General features: G+C 42.5%; 1 pseudogene; it reads left to right on the forward strand.

Annotated features, from left to right (window-relative positions):
• Positions 1-1,716: 1,716 nt before the first annotated feature.
• LOC116086401 lies at positions 1,717-3,086 on the forward strand (annotated as a pseudogene).
• Positions 3,087-6,889: the final 3,803 nt, after the last annotated feature.

The raw sequence follows: 6,889 nt of genomic DNA on the forward strand, positions 1-6,889 counted from the left end.
TTCTGTCATTGTGGGCTTATCTCTTAATATAATTTCCAAGGCTAGAGTTTATCCTTTATCCTCACATTGCTAGATTGGCTTGAAATGAGATGAAGACATCTTAATCCCACTAAAATGCTTTATACGGCATATTCAAAAATGTATGTCTCCGTGAAATGGTTCTGCAGGTAATCCTATCAGCTTTGTGTGGATTTATCTGCCTCCCTCCTAAATTCAAAGGTGCAACTTAAGTTGGGAGTCCTTTCACAATCACCCTTTTCCTTCTCCTATTTCCACTCTTGTTGGCTTGAGATAGGTCTAGACAAGCAAAGAGGCCGATGGCTGGTGGGTGGGGCTTGAGGTGAGTAAGTTTCTATAGCTGACAGCTGAAGGCAGCAGTCTGCTTGGTAAGAGAATGAGAAGGGTCTGGAGAGATGGCTCAGTGGTTAAGAGAACTGACTGCTTTTCCAGAGGTCCTGAGTTCCAATTCAGCAACCATATGGTGGCTCACAGTCATCTGTAATGGGATCTGATGCCCTCTACCCCCAGAGCTCCCAGGAACTAAATCGTCAACCAAAGAGAACATATAGAGGGACCTATGGCTCCAGTTGCATATGTAGCAGAGGATGGCCTTGTCGGTCATCAGTGGGATGAGAGGCCCTTGGTCCTGTGAAGGCTCAATGTCCTAGTGTAGGGGAATGCCAGGAACAGGAAGCAGGAGTGGGTGGGTTGGTGAGCAGGGGGAGAGGAGAAGGGAGAGGGGGGTTTCGGAGGAGAGACCAGGAAAGGGGATAACATTTGAAATGTAAATAAAGAAAATATCTAATTAGAGAGAGAGAGAGATGAAAACACGTCAGGATGCAAAAAGTTGGAGGGTGGCAGGCTTTGCCCTTTTGATTAATTTTTGTTGCCGTTTTTTTAACACATTTTGCTATTATCGGTGTAAAGAAAACACTTTTGCCTTAACAGGAGTCCAAGTATAATAAACGGAAAAGGGCATGGACCTTAATTGCAGACAGAAAATAGGATCATAGAAATATGGCAAACTGGAGAATGCCCATCTGAGAGAGGCAGCTGCTACTCAAGTGGATTGTAGGCATGAAGGAATGTGGGCAGTGTCACCAGTGATTTCTATTTTTTGAAAAACGTCAGAAAGCTAGACTTTTATATGAGCTTGCCTCTTTTTATTTTTTTTTTTGTTTTCAGTGTTGACTCAAATAGTGCTTTTTGTGACTCCGTGAGACAGTAGGGCATGCTTTCCCAGGAGGTGATGACATCCGTTCTATGTCCACTGTCTCGCTTGGTGAGAACAAGGGGTCCAAATGCTAATGCAAATAAAGAGGAGGAGGAGAGTGGAGCAGGGGGGCAACCCACCCAGCATGAGATGAGGATTAATGTACATATATTCTCTGTCTATAGAATATATGTATCCCAGACTGAGTTCTGGAGATGTCCAACATATATATATACACACACACACACACACATATACATGTATATATATACATATATATATATATAAAATGGAAAGTTTACCATTTTAAAAGACAGAAATTTTAGGAGAAGAATACTAAGGGATATTGAGGACTAGAATTGTGGTATGTCTGCTAAGAGCTGGTCTTATAAAAAAGAAGAAATCAACATTTGTCAGTATAAAAAAATACAAAAAAAAGGGGGGGTTGCGAGGAATGGCTGAGGTCGCAGCATCTGAGCAGGTCTCCCGAGTTCAGCTTGCGCGAGTGTATGTCTATCCACGCAGGGCAGGCAAGTGTCCAGATCGGCAATGCCTGCTGGGAATTGTACTGCCTTGAACATGCTATTCAGCCTGCCGGTCAAATGCCAAGAGACAAAACCATTGGCGGCGGCGGGGATGACTCATTCAACACATTCTTTAGTAAGACTGGAGCTGGCAAGCATGTGTCCAGAGCAGTATTTGTGGACTTGGAGCCCACTGTGGTTGATGAAGTGCACACGAGAACCTACGTGCAACTTTTCCACCCGGAGCAGCTAATCACTAGGAAGGGAAGATACGGCCAATGATTATGACAGAGGTCGCTACACCATTGGCAAAGAGATTGTCAACCTGGTCCTGGACCGAATCTGAAAACTGGCCATCTATGCACAGGACTGCAGGGCTTCCTCATCTTCCACAGCTTTGGAGGTGGCATGGAGTCTTGGGTTTGCATCTCTGCTTATGGAGCAGCTTTCAGTGGACTATGGCAAGAAGTCCAAGCTGGAATTTGCCATCTACCCAGCCACCCAAGTTTCTACAGCTGTCCTGGAGCCATACAACTCCGTCATGGAGCCGTACAACTCCATCCAGACCATGCACACGATGCTGGAACATTCTGACTGCGCTTTCATGGTGGATAACGAAGCCATCTATGACATCTGCCGGCGCAACCTGGATATTAAACGTCCCACATATATCAACCTCAGTTGTCTGGGCAGATCATGCCGTCTATCACAGCCTCTCTGAGGTTCAATGGCACCCTGAATGTGGACTTAACAGAATTCCAGACCAACCTGGTACCCTACCCTCGCATCCACTTCCCACTGGCAACCTACACCCCAGTCATCTCAGCTGAGAAGGCATACCATGAGCAGCTGTCAGTGGCAGAGATCACCAATGCTTGCTTCGAGCCAGCCAATCAGATGATCAAGTGTGACCCTTGTCATGACAAATACAAATGGCCTGCTGCATGTTGTATAGGGGGGATGTGGTTCCCAAAGATGTCAACGCAGCTATTGCCACCATCAAGACCAAGCGCACCATCCAGTTTGTGGATTGGTGCCCGACTGGATTTAAGGTGGGTATTAACTACCAGCCTCCCACTGTGGTCCCTGGGGGAGACCTGGCCAAGGTGCAGCAAGCTGTGTGCATGCTGAGCAACATCACTGCCATCACAGAGGCCTGAGCACGCCTGGACCACAAATTTGACCTCATGGACGCCAAGCGGGCCTTAGTGCATTGGTACATGGAAGAAGGCATGGAGGAAGGAGAGTTCTTAGAGGCCCGGGAGGACCTGGCAGTGCTGGAGAAGGATTATGAAGAAGTGGGCATGGATTCTGTGGAAGCAGAGGCAGAAGAAGGAGAAGAATACTGAGCATATCAGTCTGGCTGGCAGCCATCCATTTATATCTTCCTCACCATTGAAAAGATATATTAAAATTTCTATACCGAGGCATTTCCTCTCTAGTATGCTGTACTTCCTACCAAAATTCCTTTCTAGATACCTGCTTTTTCCAAATAAATTTCTCTGTAGAAAAAAAATTTTTCAAGAAAAAATGTATTATAGGACAAATAATAAAATTCAAGATATTGTTTTCCTGTGTTACAGTAGTGAGGAGCCCCAAAAGGCTTTCATATATACTACTGATGTTTCTTCTATTTTTTTTTTAAACAATGAGTAAGCATGTGACTGTCCATCACAAATTGCTATCAATTTTTACATATTTATGCATTAACTATATTTTAAAAGAATAAGTGTTAGGCCACTGTGAAACTGTGCATGTTGGATTTTCTGACAAGTGTTTTCTTTTCAAAACCAAAAAAAGGCTTGTAGACTTTTCTCAGCCTCTAACAGAATGTGACAGGAGCTGTGAGCAGCCTCGGGTTGGCAGAAACATTGAGGGGTTAGCAAAAATATGCCAGCTAATAACACTGCCGTGACTCCAGCAATTGCACCCCAGACCTCTGCTTGCTCCCCCTGAACCCAGCTGTGGATGTTAGAGAATGACGGTGCTCAGAAGTCAGCCATGATAGGTGGGGGAAGGTAATGAAGAGGGCTTGGTGATTCCCAGAAACACGGGGTGCCACAGCAGGCGTGCCAATTGCTATGTACTATCAGCACTAACCTCTTACAAATTAGCATCCACCTAACAGCTAACAGCATGCAAACAAAACAAAACAACAAAGCCTCACACACATTACCTGATCTCTGCCTCCCAAAGGCGGCTGTGGAAGGAAAGGGAAAGGTTATTTTGTTGCTGTTGCTGTTGCTGTTGTTTTCATTGTGCAACCACAAAAACTGAAGAGCAGAGAAGCTCATCCCAGGTCAATGAGCTTGTGGTCAGAGCACTGACCTCAGACGCAGATTTTCTTCCTATGCTAACACAATGGTTCACCTAGCTCAAGCTTTTGTTTTTATTGTGTTTTCATTTTTGTTTCCCAAATTACAGTTATTTATTTAATTACTTACTTATGTATGTATGTATGTATGTATGTATTATGTATGTATGTATGTATGTAGGGGGTGTATACGAACATTTACATGATATGTTGTAAGTGTGAAAGTCATGGGATGTGGTTGTTTGAATGAGGATGAACTCCATAGGCTCATATATTTGAATGTTTGGTCCCCAGTTGGTGGAACTGCTTGGGCAGGATTAGAAAGTGTGGCCTTGATAGAGGTATGATATTGGGAGTGAGTGTCATTTGAGGTTTCAAAAGGCCCTCCCAGTTCCCTCTCTCTCTCTTCCTCCCTCTCTCCCTCCCTCCCTCTGTCTCCCTCCCTCCCTCTCTCACTCTCTGCCTCATGCTTGTAGAGCAGATGTAAGCTTTCAGCTACTGCTCCAGTGTCATGCCTGCCTGCTGCAATGCTCCATGCCATGATGATCATAGACTCGCCCTCTGAAACTGTAACCCCCAATAAACTGTTTCTTCTATACATTGCCTTGGCCATGGTGTCTCTTCATAACAATTGAAAAGTAACTAAGACAGAGGAAAACACACAGGAGTCGGTTCTCTCCTCCTACCATGTGGGTGCCAGGGATGGAATTCCAGGTGTAAATCTCGGCAGCAAGGACTACCTGCTGAACCATCTTGCTGGCCCAACTAGCTCAGCTTGTGATACTGAATCAAATTTGATGAGGTGAACCCAAGATTCCAACCTGAGATAACGGATAATTAATCAACATCTTTAATTTCTGTAAGTGTGTTGCTAGGGATAACTTTTTGGAGGATGGTCTGCTGGTGGTTTATGTTCTTTATCTTCATAGCCAAATCTATCTGTGTGGCTTGAACTGTGGGCTTGACCATGAGTCAGAATTAATGACCCAATCCTGTTAAAGAAAGTAACTAAAGAAAAATCAAACATGAGAATATTATCTCAGTTTTTCAGTCCCACTTAATAAACAAGTCTAGGATCTTATAACTACTTTTACCTAGAACATAGTTTTTAAAACACCAGCTTTTTAAGGAAGTAAATGCAACTTTTCTCAATGACTTAGTTTGTACCCATCCTTCCCATCTCCACAGTCCTACTGTGAATTCCAAGACTCAAACACACAGAAGTCTTGAGTCTCACACTTTTTTTTCAGCCAGTGACAAGGCATGGATTGTAATCTAGGATGAGTTTTAGTTATGTTTCAACATGTTCTCTGATCTTTCTCTGTATGCTTTAGCCAAATTTTGTTTTGTTTTATTTTGTTGCTTTTGTTGTTGCTTTTGAAATTTTAACTAAGAAAGCTCCAAACAAATAGGGATTATTTTACTCATATTACAAATAAAGTATGAATGTTGATATCAGTTCAGTTATTCAATAATGCTGAAGACCCCTGGTGCTTCTATTCTTCTGTTCTATTTTGCAGAATCATGGATTTTATTCCTGCATTGATTGCCACATAGCAGCAAAATGGCTGCTAAAGCGCTGGACTCAAAGTAAAAAGAATAAGTGGAGAATTGTGACAACAGCCTAGGTTACCCCTTCTCTTAAAAAAAAAAATCAAGAAAACAAAAGTTCTCAAGACATTCTGTCAAATTCAGAAAAGTTCACCTTGGGTCTTATTAGATAGAATCAAGCCTTAAGTCTACCACAAATTTCAAAAAGCAAAGGGAAGAAAAGGAAAGGATAAGAGAGGAAAGGAGCAGAGCTGGAATGGTTAGGGGAGCTTATTAACTGTGCTGCATCGTCTGGCACTGGAAATAAGCAAGAAAGCAAGGAAGACACAAGGAGGACTGGGAATAGGTGTCTACCACACGTTCCTTAGACATCCTCCTGGGACCAGGCTTTCTGTATCCCTGCAGAGACAGAAACCTGGCAGGTTCGTAACTAAGAGGAATATGGAGGCATAGATTAAAAATGCCATTCTACCCTATCCTCTCTGACCTAAGTCATAACTGGTTTTAGTGAAAATGGACAGTGTGATTGTAGCTGAGAGGGATCCATGAGACAGCAGAAGGCTCCATGCTCACGTAGACAATACTCACGTCTGCGGTGCTTCTGTGTGTACCCTTTCTGCTTTCTGTAGGTTCATTGAACCCCAATTAACAGGGAGTCTAGAGATTCAATTTAAGAACTATAGATTGCCTTATATTGATGATAAGAATGAAGAGCTCATTTGACAACACTTTCTTATAAATAGGTGACTAATAATTGTGGCTTTATAACAAATTGCTTCACCTGGTATTGGCACTTTGAAATTCTAGTTCAACAACTTAAAAAAAAAAACCAGAGATATTTCAACTTTTCAAAGCTTCTTGACATGCCAAGTGACAGACACCTTTATCATGGTTTCTATTCATAATAAAACCAAATGGCAGGCCAGCTAGCACGCCAAAGTGAGAGATAAACCTCACTTTTATATTAATTTTCTTGCCCCCCAAAATGCTGACTTTTGTCTTTTAGGTTGTTTAGTTGCTTAAATGTAAGGATTTGTTAGTTTTTCACAATTTCCACTGTGTTTAGTCAATAAGTTAAATGTGTCTGTCCAAATGAAATCCTTTGTGCTTACCCAAGTTTCAAGATAAACATGAAGTTTGGTTCAACACTGGGCAGGTACTATCATGGCTCTACATACTGGACAGATACTAACAAAAACTAAAAATAAAGCAATGAATAAGATAAGAGTTCCTGCCTCACTGGGCTTATAGGAAAATCAAAAAGACAGATTTCTGGCTATATGTGCA

Source organism: Mastomys coucha, unplaced genomic scaffold (genome assembly GCF_008632895.1).
Source record: "Mastomys coucha isolate ucsf_1 unplaced genomic scaffold, UCSF_Mcou_1 pScaffold12, whole genome shotgun sequence".
Classification (NCBI taxonomy): Eukaryota; Metazoa; Chordata; class Mammalia; order Rodentia; family Muridae; genus Mastomys; species Mastomys coucha.